The sequence below is a fragment of the Carassius auratus genome, chromosome 32, assembly GCF_003368295.1.
Source record: "Carassius auratus strain Wakin chromosome 32, ASM336829v1, whole genome shotgun sequence".
NCBI lineage: Eukaryota > Metazoa > Chordata > Actinopteri > Cypriniformes > Cyprinidae > Carassius > Carassius auratus.
The window spans coordinates 29,815,920-29,830,268 of record NC_039274.1 but is presented as its reverse complement, the minus strand read 5'-3'; the positions used below and the strand labels follow the sequence as shown (position 1 = coordinate 29,830,268).

The 14,349-nt window shown below is 36.3% G+C and overlaps 1 long non-coding RNA gene and 1 other non-coding gene across 2 annotated transcripts; one reads left to right on the top strand and one right to left on the bottom strand.

Moving 5' to 3' along the window:
* Positions 1–7,088: 7,088 nt before the first annotated feature.
* LOC113052061 (uncharacterized) lies at positions 7,089–13,536 on the bottom strand. The gene is made up of 3 exons (XR_003276978.1): positions 13,489–13,536; positions 7,794–7,853; positions 7,089–7,216 (listed from the first exon to the last, which is right to left on the bottom strand). It is a non-coding gene; the product is annotated as an uncharacterized LOC113052061 (long non-coding RNA).
* Positions 11,839–11,912, top strand: trnat-agu (transfer RNA threonine (anticodon AGU)). The gene has a single exon. It is a non-coding gene; the product is annotated as a tRNA-Thr (tRNA).
* Positions 13,537–14,349: the final 813 nt, after the last annotated feature.

Here is a 14,349-nt window from a genome sequence, read left to right as displayed (position 1 = left end):
ACACTAGCGGAAAGTAATGACGTCATCATCGTCTGCCTTTTCATCAGCCTCTACCCTTTTTCACACAGACAAACATAAACACTTTTTCACCCAGTCTCTTTCCTGGTCTGTCTCTCCTTTTTTCACAGGCTAAGTCATAGCAACGTTTAGTCTACTCATTGCCAATTTTGGCAGCATAAAGTATTTGAAGTTTCTTTGTTTAAAGAAAACTCTCGCATCTTCCTTTAAATCAGTTTATTAATGAATGTTATTATTTAATTATCATTTGTCGACTTCAACAACAGTACATATTTACGTAATATGTAATAATGAAACGGCAATTAATTACAAAAAACAATCACTCAAGAACAAAACTAGTTTTAGCAAGCACACCTAATCAATTTTAATAAGGCCACTGACAGGACTGGATGTTTTAAAATCTATGCAGTGTCAGGACTGGATGTTTTAACACCAAAATATAAAAGCTGACATAATTCATACCCTTATCACTCTATTCAGCAACCACAATAACTGTAAAAATAGGTTCTTCATCTGAAATAATTAAGAACATTAGGCTGAAGTAACACTGACTCACCTTTCAGAAAGATGACACATCACATGACCATATTTGGTCTACTATAAGCACATTCCTTCAAACATGCTCACGAGGAAGGCCACATTCTCGATAAGGGATATAGGAAATTGTAAGGACCGGAACAGAAGGACAGGAGACATGGAAAACTTGTCTAATGATCCCTGATTTTAGCTTTACTATCAAGACCAGTGTCCTCAGAGACTATGACACAAACTAAATGTTTAAAGAAAGTCTGCAGAGAAGCAGGTCTATATAACAGGGGAAACACACACAAGCCAGTTACTTCTTGTGAGGAATGTTAAAGCACTTATCAACTGTTTTACTGAAATACAATATCTTAGCAACTGGAAGAGCTTTAAAAAACCAGACAATAATAATGTGTCAAAATGAAAATTCACAGGTCATAAAGATTGTATACTCTGAATACAAACATTATGTCATGCTTTAATTAAGTTCACAGAAGTTCTTTATGTCTTTGTTTTCAATTCTTGCATGCAAGTTACAAACAGTTAAATACATTGTTAAATGTACTATAATATCTCCTCTCTCTCGACTTCTGTCATATATACACACTTATGATGATGATACAAGGGGCAACTTTTTTGAACAATGTTGCTTGGGCACTTTCCCACTGAGAATGGGTAACACATTTCTATCTGGAAACTTTAGATTGATTGTGGGCCCTGTATTATACCTGGTTGCCCCTTTAAAGGCATTGACCAGCAACATTACTCAAAAAGGAGCCTTGTGTATCATCACCTTTACACATAGGTGTCTTAAGAATTTAGACTTCATTCCCTCTAACATAATGGCCTATATAAGTCTCTTTGTGTCTATGTTTTGCCACGGGATTTACATTTAGGGATTTACACGGGATTTACTAGGATATACACAAGCTCCAGTCTGGATCCAGAACACCTGAGAAGAGATGATGCTGACTCTCAGAGGACCCCAGATGATGGTAATCCTGAATCAACAAACAGAACTAACAAATATTGCTACATGTGTGACTGCATCATATAATAACTATTAATTATTAATAATATTAATAATGTTAATTGTCTAGCTGACTACGTCTTGTATAAATGTTTCTGAAATATCCTGTCACACGTGCACGAACTGACCGTCACCACTTATAAGCTGTTTCTAATTATTGCAGAAACATAATTTTCTGTAAAGTTGCTTTGTAACGATTTGTATTGTAAAAAGCGCTATACAAATAAACCTGAATTAAAAATTGAATTGAATATAAAAATTAAGCTATATCATGGATTATTTTATAAGTACCCCTACAGACAAAATACTGATCTGGTACAGTAACATTTTACTTTTAACTCCCTCATATTAATTGTGTCATGTTGTCATGTCAACTGAGCCTCTCCTCCAGTAAACTTTTGAATGGAAAATTGGACTCACAGCACTCAGAAGTTACGCCAACTCCATTTCCCACTGGAATGAGCATGAGAATTTAGTTTCCAGAGGATCTAAGTTTCACTGTCACCATAGTCAATCATTAAGAAAAGTTTGAGAAAAGAACATTCAAAAACCACATTTTGGAAGATTATAATACTTTTATGCAATTCAAAAACTCTAGCTACCTGCTTGAGAAGAAAAAATAGCTTAAAAGTAAAAACAATATTCACCCACAGAATAATACATTATTTTCATTTATTGTTGTTGTTGTTGTTGCTGTTGTAGCACCTTTATTAGCACATTTACATTTGTGTGAAAATCATTCATGGTTTTCGTTATGAGTTCTCCTTATTTTTTCAAGCTGTAATGATATTTCCTGAATTTGGTTTTAACATCCACTATGACAAATCCATCACGAACATGTCTAAATTCCATAAATCTTTTCTCTCTTATTGTGAAAGCAAAATTCAACTGACCTAATGTGGATGTGCTTGTTTTTTGTTTTGTTTTTGTTTTTTCTTGTACATTTTGCAATGTAAAAAAATATCACTAAAATACATTTTATAGCTTTGAAATGATCTCATGTAATAATTTTAATTCCTTTTTCCCCCCTTCAACATCTAAGTCTAATTGGAGAAACAGTCTTAATGTGTTGGTTAAAAACGACTCACCATCATGATCCAGCAGTATGCAGTATCGTGTTGATCGGGAAGGGATGTTCTCACTTGACCTTTACAATCGATCCCATACTCTTAATTGCAGCATTGTCAGGGAGTTTAAACAAACAGTCAGACAATATTTAAATATTTTCTTTGTGGTCATTATGACTAATAACTAATAAACAATAGCTAATGAGTAGGCGAAAGACACCAGATGTGGTTGAGAAGAACTTAATGGAAAACAAATGTACCTTGGTGTTGAGAAAGGGAGCTCTTGAAAGTAAAACTGATGCATCTTTCCTCAGAAACATGAAATCAGTGTATCAGACATGTTGAAGAGTGTAGTTTATTTGACACAGGGCCAAATATGAACCTAATGAATAAACTGAAAATGCAATTCAAAATGTGAACCTACATCTACTCTCTATGTCTGTAAGCAAGATTCTGCTGATGTATTTATATATGTACTACATTCTGACTGCTCTTAAATCTACTGAACTTTTACACAGTGTCCATACCAGCCATGCTGAAGTGAATTATCTGGATTTATCTGGATTTAAGGAATCTATTCTGCTGATGAATGAATGCAAAATTGTGAAATTACAAAAGTTAAATGCTTTCTGGATGTTCATAGCCTTCATCCTCAATCATGGACGTCACCTCATGCCTCTTTTACTTGCACAAATCTTGTTTTTCTCATTTCAAATAGCACAGATCCCAGTTAAAGAACCCGGTTCTTAAGAAGGTTATTTATTTATAACCAAATCAAGTTTCAAGAGCATGAAGGATATACCAGGTGATAGTTTGTTACACAAGGAGAGCTGAACAGGGCAGTAGGAATGCAACAACCCAGCAGCAGGACCAGTGTGTGCACCTTTGTGCTTGAATTCAGCCCTCAGTGTTTTGATGATTTTGGCTTTTCATTGACAACTGTCACACCATATTATTCTCAACAAATTACACAATGTATATAAGTAAAGATTTTCAAACTGAATATTTTGTTTATCGAGATCCAATGTGTGGATTTTTCCTTAAATCTTTTGAGCAGTGTATATGTCATATTTTTAGAACATAGGCAGATGGGGTTGAACATGGAAAAAGTCTAATTCTTTAGAATTCTCATTTTTTGCTCATAAGGAGGTGAGTAAGAAGAAAAGGCTGAGGGAACTAGCAAGGGAAACGATGAGTGTGTGACAAAAAATGCTATGTAAGTGGGACATGGGGCATTTCTGACCCCTGACACTTGTGTGGGTCACCAACCAAGGAAAGTGATGATTTGTATCCTCAACTGATGATGAAAATGAAAGTTAATTCAGCAAGAAAATGTTCAAAGAACATTTTTCAGAAGGTACTAAATGCCCATGTAAAGCTTAAATGAGAAGTTGACATTTAGGTCATTGTTTTTCATTAGCATTATGAAATAGCCTTTAAACAACTCCAGTTTATAGGCTGAAGTCATGTATTTTTATTTAAATGTTAAAGTTTAATTTGTTATGATGCACAAAGGTTGATGTTATATATTAATATGGAGACTAATGATGACTACATTTGGACCACAAAGCTCTTGCCTAATAGATAAGGTACAGGATATGACCAATGAGGAGAGAGCATTGAATTAGACTAAAACATGTCCTGTTTCTCACCCTTGAAGTGTCACAACAGATTTATACATCCAAGGCTACCAAAATGGCTCGTACTTGAGTGAGCAAAGGGCTTCAGGGGGTAAACAAGAAAGCTGAACCATCCAACTGTCAAGTGCCATGAACTCTTTAACGTTTCCATGAAATTGTGTGTTTTTCTGAAGAGGTGATGGATACTGTTGATGGGAAGCGTGGAATTTGAAGGCCAAACAATGACTGTGAATAAGATACGTTTAATGTTTTTCAGTTGAGAAATGTTTAGCAGGAGTCTTTAATTCAATGCCACAAAGAAGTTTAGACTTACAGTGGACTTACATATTTATTTGACCTCCTGCTGATTTTGTAAGTTTGCCCACTTACAAACTTACAAAACTTTGAGTCTGTAATTTTTATGGTAGGTTTATTTTAACGAGACAGAATACAAACCAAAAAAATCCATGAAAAAACACATTATATAAAGGTTAGAAAACTGATTTGCATTTCAGTGAGTGAAAAGTATTTGATCTCCATGCAAAACATGACATGAAACCCTTGTTGGCAAGCCCAGAGGTACTGTATGATGTTCTTTGTAGTTGGTCATCAGGTTTGCACACATCTCAGAAGAGATTTTAATCCACTCCCCTTTACATATTCTCTCTAAATATTGAAGGTTTTTTGGCTGTCGTTTGGCAACTCGAAGTTTCTGCTCCCTCCACAGATTTTCTATAGGGCTGAGGTCTGGAGACTAGCTAGGCCACTCCACGACCTTAATGCACTTCTTCTTGAGCCACTCCTTTGTTGCCTTGGCGGTATGTTTTGGGTCACTGTAATCCTTGAATACTTTCCATGACCCATCTTCAGTGTTCTGGCTGAGGGAAGGAGGTTCTCAAATGGGGGAAGTTGTTGACTAATGGTTAGCAATTAGGTCTCCTAACCCAAAGGCTGTGGGTTTTAGTCTCGTGCCGGCAGGGATTGTGGGTGGTTGGTAGGGGATGAAATACTTATTTTACTCACTGAAAAGCAAATCAGTTTCTAACCTTTATATCATGTTTTTTGTTGTTGTTGTTTTGTTTTTTGGTTGATAATCTAATAAAAAAAATATTTCTCCCATTATGTTTTTTTGTAACTAATAGAGTTGAATTTGTTTAATTTGACAAATTTTATTACAATGTTTATCTGTTTAAGATATCATTGTAACATTAAATATCAGGGCTTTCCTGTAGGGCCAACTAAAATAGATTGCTAACAAAAGGCATTTCGTTCAAGGTTGCATAACTGAAGGCATAACATGGCAAAACTATTATATCTGGCAAACCCAAATACACCAAAAGATAAACATCTGACTACAACTGCCTTCAAGTGTTCAAATTTATGAAATGATTCAGAGGCTGAGAGTTGAAAGCCTTAAGAGTCAAAACTTGTGTTAACTTGTTTTGGCTGCAGTGCCTATGAGTGGAAGCTATGGTTACAGACAGAGAACAAACTGTGATCAGAATCTTCTCCTCATCTGCACATACATCTACAGCCACATTAACTAATAAAAAAAATATAATAATAAATCAAAACTGGTAAAATTCCTTTTGACTTCAAATCTCTACATTTTAAAACTATTTCTGATAACTGGGACTTTGTAAAAAGAAACACTTCCAACTTTATATTTTGCAAACGTTGCAAAATTGGGAAATAAACGCATACTTTTATACAAGGATGCATTAAACTAACCAAAAGTGACAGTAAACACTTTTTAATAAACAGAAATGTTGTAATGAAATAATGAATGTATAATTAATAATAAAGGTGTCACAATCTCCAGCTGGAATGCCCCTGACTCCTCCAAAGGGCACTCCACCCGTGACTCTTGCCACTCTACCCCAGACTACATTTCCCATAACCACTGCCTAGGAACTCATTATCACACTCACACCTGTTCCCATCAGTGACACTATAAAAGATGCACATACACACACTCACACTGCTGACTATTGCTAGCCTGTAGTGTTCCTGTGTTTCCTAGTTCCTTGTTTTCTTGCCTTACTGTTCTTTGACCCTGGACTGCTTACCTTGTTTGCTGCCTGACCTGACCTTTGCCTGTTCTGTGGATTACTCTGGCACTCTTTTGAGTAAGGCCTGCATTTGGATCCACTTCTGTGTTGTCATGCTTCCTTATGTTACAGAATGCTCAGATCCAGCAGCTTTATGCGTGCATCCAGGCCAGCCATGAATCCAGCAGAAAAAAATAATTAGTCTCTGTCAAGGTGAGCAGTCTATTGAGTATGTGCTTATTATGTGATTATTTTTTTAACTGGTCCATTTAACTGTGGATGAGATATGCCTCATGATATTTTTCTGAGGAGGCCTAGTTGAGCCGCTGCAATCGATTATGCCACTGCACAATACAAACTGTATTCTGGACTCTTATATCGATCTGGCACTCCAACTGAGTGGCTCTACATTTACTGTGGGTGTTTTTGAGGAGGAACATGATGAGCCAGCAGTCTTCAGCCATCACAGATGCCACTCCAGTGTTCCCCGTCATTGTAAACGTACCGCTTGAAGACACCCAGGCATTTCGCCAGGGGTTTCAGGCTAGCTTCCAATCTGGCCAAGGAGTCCGTCTCTGAACTCTCAGCCAGGCTTTGAGCTCTTTGCCTGTCCATCCGTGGCCAAAGAGGCTGTCTGTGCACCCTCTGCCTGTCCTGTTACGGCCACAGAGGCCATTGTTAACCTCTCTGTTCTCTCTGTTCCAGTCTGCCTGATCTGCCTTGGTTGTCCCAGCACCATCAGGTCCACTGAAGTGGTCCTCTGTTCCTTCGGCTTCACTATGGGGATCTTCGTCCCATCTGCTCTACTGTGGTGGTCATCTGCTCTGCCGTGAGGATCTTTGTTCCCATCTGCTCTGCTATGGTGGTCTTTAGCTCCACCCTTGTGGTCCTCTGCTCCGTCGGCCCCACCTTGACAACACATAACAAAACAAAATTATGAAGTCATTATGAAGTGCAAGTAACATTTAATTCTATTCAATAAATGAGTAATAAATTAGCATTTGTGAGAAAAAAAGTCACAGTCACAAAAACAATCATGCCATGTGTTTAATTCATTGCAATAGTTACAACACCGTAGACTTATCAAAATCAAATGTGCAATATTATGTTACATTTCTTTGTTTATTTTTACAACATGCATATCAACTTTATTTTAATGCCTTGGTTAGGGAAGTCGGGCAGCTGCAGGCCTATCAACTCATGCAGACATATGAGCAGAAGTCACAAAACCAGACTTTTGTAACTTAAACCTGTCTTCATCTGACAAAAACCTTGCGGAAACACTTCTCTCTGATATCTCTCAAAGTAATCAGACAGACACTGTGCCCCAGACATTTCCTGACATCAGATTTCTATGACATTAACAAAATCGAAAACATGCAGCATGTGTGTGCAAGTACATGTGTATGTGCATCTATGACTCATTTTTGCACAGTTGCCAAATCACGTTTATGCTGCTATTTTTACTGTTCTTATCTCTTCTTACCTTGATACAGCGTGTTTCCCACAGTCACTGTCTGGGATGGTTCAAGAAGTATTCATCTGTCTGGAGAAAAAAATTGTCATTAAGGAGCAACAATATCCCACCATACAGTCATGCTTGTTTGGCTTGAAGTGTGGCTCAGTTTGAAGGCAGTTAGAGGGATTTGTGGTATAAAAACATGAGTTTGACACATTTTCTTGTAGAAAAGCATTATTCACTTTACTTACTAAAATGAAAATTTGCCTTCACAGGGATGTAATGATGGGTATTGACACGATTAGATTCTATTCTGATTCGATTCAGTATTGGTATTTTGGATATCAGGTACAGTATTGCAAATTCTGTCAGTCAGTTGGTACTATATTACTATAATATTGAAGGCTAAATAGGCAACTGATTTGTATACAAACACTTAAATTACAGTCAATTATGTTTTTGTAATAATGAAGTTATAATACTAACTTTACATTTACATAATGTACATTTAAATGTCTACTCCAATTAGTTTAAAAGGGCTAATGGCTGTCATGAAAACTTGACAGATTTATTCCAACATAAATTTAAGAAGAGTACAATTATATGGTGCATTATATAGCAAAATGATTACGTAAAAAAATAAATCTATAAAAATCATTTATAATACTAATTTTGTTGGGACTTAGGCTATGTACAGTTAAACATGTATATTATGTAACATGGAAAAATAACATAACGTGTAATATTGCAGATGATCCTGTAAACTCATTAACAAACCTTTACATTTATGCATTACTGGTCCTTTTATTTGAAGTGACATCCAGTACTTACACTAGGCCTACATGGCATGTTTGTATTTTTGTGCTGGGCAGTAATTAAATGCATGTTAATTACATTTAAAAGAGTGAAGCTTTGTGCAAGACCATGTTCAATCTTTTGAAATGCTTGCTCACATTTTCCCAGTGTTTAGGGAGATGACTCTATGAAACCACAGTGATTCATATGGTCTTTGGTGTGTGTGCTCAAGACAAAATGGAAACAGAGGGACCCTTAAGATGCCATATACAAGACATGCTGTTCTACAAAAGCCAACCTGAAAGAACAAAAATGTTGAGTTGCTTTGCCAACACCCACACACACACACAAACAAACAAACACTTGTATAAGGTCATTGCCAAGCACAAAGAACACAAAACAACTACAAATATTTGCTATAATAAGATGCATATGAGAATATTACGGAAAAAGCTCATGACAATCCTGGAACAAATCTAAACTAAGGCCATCTAAACAAGCCTAAGAGGGACTCTGTTTTGGGAACCCTGACCTTCACTGACCAAGGTCTCTCCCCAGACACCTCGCTCTCTCATTTCTGTAGAAAAACCTGAAATAACTCCAATACCACTGTTCATTCCTCATTTAAAACCAGTTTATCTACTGAAATACCTTTGTGACTGTATTTGTAATAATATATAGTAGCCTACTATACAGGAAGTATGAACCAAAACTAATTTCTCCACTTTCTTCCCTTTCGTTTTTCTAAATGACATTTTACATCATATACTTACGAAATTACTTAATATGCTTTCGAGATGAGAGTGCCATCCCATTTTGCAATTGTGAAACTGAATTCTGTGTTAAGACAGCGGGCTCCACCAAGTCAGTTGAACACAACACATGTGTGTGTTTTTCTGTGTTTGAATTATTGTTCTTAATCTGTCCAAGATCATTTGGCTCTCACCACCTTCCACTTTATCCACATTCTAACTCACAGAAGAAAGAAAAAAACAACAACAATAATATCTGGCCTCAGCAGTGTGTCAAATTCAGATTTCAATCATCACTACCTACATTTTGGTAAGACTAAATAAAGGTAATACACAGGGCCAGCCCAGGCTCTGTTGGTGCCCTAGGTGAGATTTTAGATCTGTGCATATGTACAATGGAAAAAGGACATACTTAAACTTAATTATTTCATTTTATGAAGCCTAAATTATAGTCCTAGTCATGGTCTTTTTCAAAAGATATTTAAACACTTTTTGGTTCAATTAAAAGCAAGCAGTAAGCTATGTAACTGATATTACAACAACATTACAGAAGCTTAAATTCATTTGGAAGAAAATAAAGTCAAATTAAATAAGCAGTTACCTCAAGCAAAAACATTCCATGGTGTCAGTGTTGCCAGTCAAGATGTTCTAAAAAGTGTATTTCAAAATTCTACATAAACATCACGAGCTACAGTAATACACATCTGATTACTTGTGATTTTTATCTCTATATTGATATTTTTCTGCTCCTCTTCTTTGCATTGCTTCCTGCCTTGTGCACCTGATCTTTTTCTTTTTTCATCCAATTTTTTTAAATTATATTTTAAGAGCACATAAATGGCTAAAAAATATTTTAACTATGTGCGCCATGCATAATTAATGAGTTATGATGTATTATAATCATGTCATGATGCAGAAAGTTTTTTTAATTAGTCCAACTTGACAGTGTTGTCGTTGATGTAAATTTTATTTCATTCTAACACTATTTTAATCAGTTTGATGATTGATCAGTACTAAAATTATGTTAACTGTTAATGATTTATTAATTACTTAAAGTCACCATGAAATCAATATTTATACTCTTATTGTTTAACAGAATGTTATTGTTTTTTATGAATATGGCTTAACCTGTTGGAAGACACACTCAGGCATTCAGGTGGTCTCTCTCTCTCTCTCTCTCTCTCTCTCTTAGGCATGTTTTGTGCCATTGATTGTCCTCATCACCATCTTCTGCAATAAATAAAACATTTCTTAATAGCTACTTATAATATTCTTAATATTGAATATAACACATATCAAAGAGTGATGCATAGAAATTTTAAGTGACTCTACACTGTACCTATGAGACACTGTGGTAGCTACAAAGGATATTACATCACTCAGAAAACCAGTGGAATAAGAAAAATGTGCAGTCAAGAAAAAAAACAGTAGAGTGGAATAGTACAGATGAGTAAAAACATCTGGAAGCAGTATACACACGTGTTTTAAGCCTAAAATCATTTTTAAAAACAGAAAATAAATAATAGGTGTATTAAAATTGCAGCTCCAAGATTCAAACATAGGATTTATTAATTGTGACTCTTTTAGAGAATTTTGCCATTATTAAATATGTTATTTATTTGTAACTAATGGGGTTAACACATGTGGAGTGGCGAGGTTTAGTGCTTTAAACGACACCTTTGCATTTTAGTTTTTGGCAATGTGCAATTAAATATTTGTTTGAGGTGAATCCTGTCCATTTTTTTATGTTTCAAGCTTCCAAAAATAACAGAGCTAGTCGACGGTGAATAAGCAGAATGTAAAAAGTATGAGACCACGAAATTCCTGAACGATGCGGTTGAATGAATAATTCGTGGTCCTTTTTTATCTCCCTAGTAGACCCTATTTCTGGGATGGCGACATCAGTGAAAGTTACTTATATGGAAATAACCAGTCAGTGACTCAGAATTGTGCTTGGGTGGTGTGTCTGCATTGTTTCAGCACATTGTTTATTTCAGTTTTCACAGTTTAAAATTTCGAGTGACCAAATTGAAAATATGCCAATTCAGACGGCGATATAGGGCCATAAAATGTTAAGTTGCGCCAAGTTGCTGTTTAAAATGCCATGATACGCCTTCTCGTGGTGATGTAGGACGTGCTGCCACCGTGTGGCTGGAGAATTATTTGCTGCACTATTAACATGAGCGTCGTGAGTTATATAAACTACCGCAGTAAATCAGTTGCTTTTCACGGTGTTTCCATGAAGCTGTTTTATGATCGAACTTCTAAACAGTGTTGCTATATCAAAACTGTCAGAATTAATTGGCGAAATATATTTAAAGCTCAAAAATCATTAAAAAATGTATGTATGTGTTCAACTTGATTACATGTTAACGTGACTCAGAATAACAGATTACGGAAAAGTCGTGCGATTTCGATGTCCACATGTTTTGAGAACAGAAATTAGTTCAATAAAGAAATGAAAAATTCGTTTAAAAAGCAGACTACGACATTCTTGGCATCAAAATTTCAACCTTTCGTCGGGTGGCGCCGTGGCTTAGTTGGTTAAAGCGCCTGTCTAGTAAACAGGAGATCCTGGGTTCGAATCCCAGCGGTGCCTTTTATGTGGATATGCATTCATCGGCTACTCTGCTTATGGTTATGCTTTTTGAAGAACTGCCTATCTGACACAGTGAAAATATATATGAGAATGGGTTTTGATATCATAGGTTATCTGCATGTCTTTTAAAGACCTGCTGAAATCAAATAAATACCATATTATCATATGACAAGGTGATTGGACTCATCAGAGACAACTGTTATTAAAGAGACTGCTGCCCTACAGGGAGGAGGTACCATAGACAGTAAAAGAAATGGACACAGTGACCCCACTGGAACTCAATTGAGACAATTGAAGCCCATTTTTAGCGTTTTTTAGCACTTCCGTTTCTGACGCGCAGACTCAAACGAAGCTTGACGACGTCAGCAACCTGTCTGACAGATGTAAATTGGCTGTGGCTGTGCGTGCAAACTGCCATCGTTAATCTTGCAGAGACGGTGAGCTTGAGCGGGGAGTTCTTTGTCGTGAGTGAGCAGGAGTGAGTATTCTGATAAATTATTTTGTATAGTATTTTAAAATGTAACGCCAGTACGCCATATTAAGTTAATTGCCTGCGAGCTTCTCCTCCTGTCTGTACGGTAATGCGACAGAGAGTCGAGTGGTTATGATGCAATCGTTAGCCTATTTTTACAAAAAACTGTTTCTACGGGGCCATAATGTAACATAGAAGGTAATGGAGCCCTTTATACATTGTCGTGGATCTTTAGAAATAAATAATGGACAAATGGAGTCTTTAAACGCCTCAGATGTAAAGTTATTCGCTGTCAAAGTGACGCCAAAATGAATGGGAGTCAATGGGAATGCTAACGCAAGTGAAGTTCTGCTACAAGATGGCAGCACGCAGCCGACTTCAACTTCCGGTCGACTTCCTTGCCGCCTGGGAGGTACAGCACCTGGCCGCTTGGTGTGCTGACAACAACCTGCTCCTCAACACCAGTAAGAGAAAAAAGCTCAATGTGGCACGCAGAAGGTCCCAAACCTGAGTAATATTCAGGTCTAATCGAATCCATAAAATCACTCCATTTTGGCCATGCAGAACATACTAACACATGATAACTAACATATGATAGCAATGTATAACTGTATGTGGAGTAGACCTGCAGATTAGGCCAAATTGTAACGAACTATTAAAATTGCCAAATGCCTCATTTATCATTGCAAAACAATGCTAAAACAACAGGCTAACACATACTGCAACTAGGCAGTCAGTGCAGTTTAATTATGAAATATATTTTATACATAAATGGTAAAACAACGACTATTAAGCCAGTAATTCACACTAATACATTAAGCTACAGGTAAATCTAACGAACCTTACATCAACCATGCTATTGTCATCTGATAAGTTTAATTAATGTGCAGGCTAGATTCACTTATAATACTTCATCATTAAAACACAATTAGGATTTATGAAATCATAGCCACGAATTAACGTCGTAGTAATTATTAAAACTAGCTCAAAAATTCTTAATTTGGTGGGAATTAATTATTAATTCATATGTAGCAGTTCTCACTATGTAAACTTTGCACCGTTTAAACGTTATAAAATAAAACTTAATTAAATATCGATACTCACCGTCTGGTTGCTGTCCACGTCGTCCATCTTTAATTAGTGTTGATTCAGTACAGTAGGTGGCGCTGTCACAAACAGTCTGAACAGAACTGTTTTTTTTTTTTTTTTTTGGTGATTAATTCTGAACTGATTCTGTGCTAATGTTATTAGCACTGTAAACTGAAAGCTTGAATCAAGGGCAATTATATTTTGAGCGCAAAAGAACCGGTGAACCGTTTTCTTCAACCGGTTTATTGAATCGAATTGTCCGAAAGAACTACTGGTGATCCGAAAACCAATGCAACCGGTTCTTGACTCGCAAACGATTCAATGTTTCTTTCATTATCTGGCTCTGCTCAATGTGTTCATCTTCAGTTCTCTCTTCACAGCAGTTCAGTCAGTGTACTGTTTGAGTAAATGAATTACTCCGGGAGATTGGTTTATTTGAACTCAGAGGGAGTGTCGGCCACATTAAAAAAGTTAACAGCTTAAGTCATTTGTGGATTAATGCTTATTGGACACCCGAACTGTTTCAAACGATTCAGTTCAATTTGGTGAACTGGTTCAAAAAGAACCGGTTAAATCGAACGATTCATTCGTAAACCTGATATCACTAAACTGCAGTGTTTTGAACTCCCTAACAACAGACACGGAAGAGAAGAAAATGCTGAACAAAGTCATAGTTTTTGTTATTTTTGGACCAAAATGTATTTTCGATGCTTCAAAAAATTCTAACTGACCCTCTGATGTCACTTTGCAGTTAATGCTAATTCATGTGTAACACTGACACTTCATTACCAAAATAATCCATTAAACAAGTAACGATTTGAGGAGCGTGCATTGATATTTTCAGTTCCGTTCGTTTGTGCGTTATTTCAAGGACAC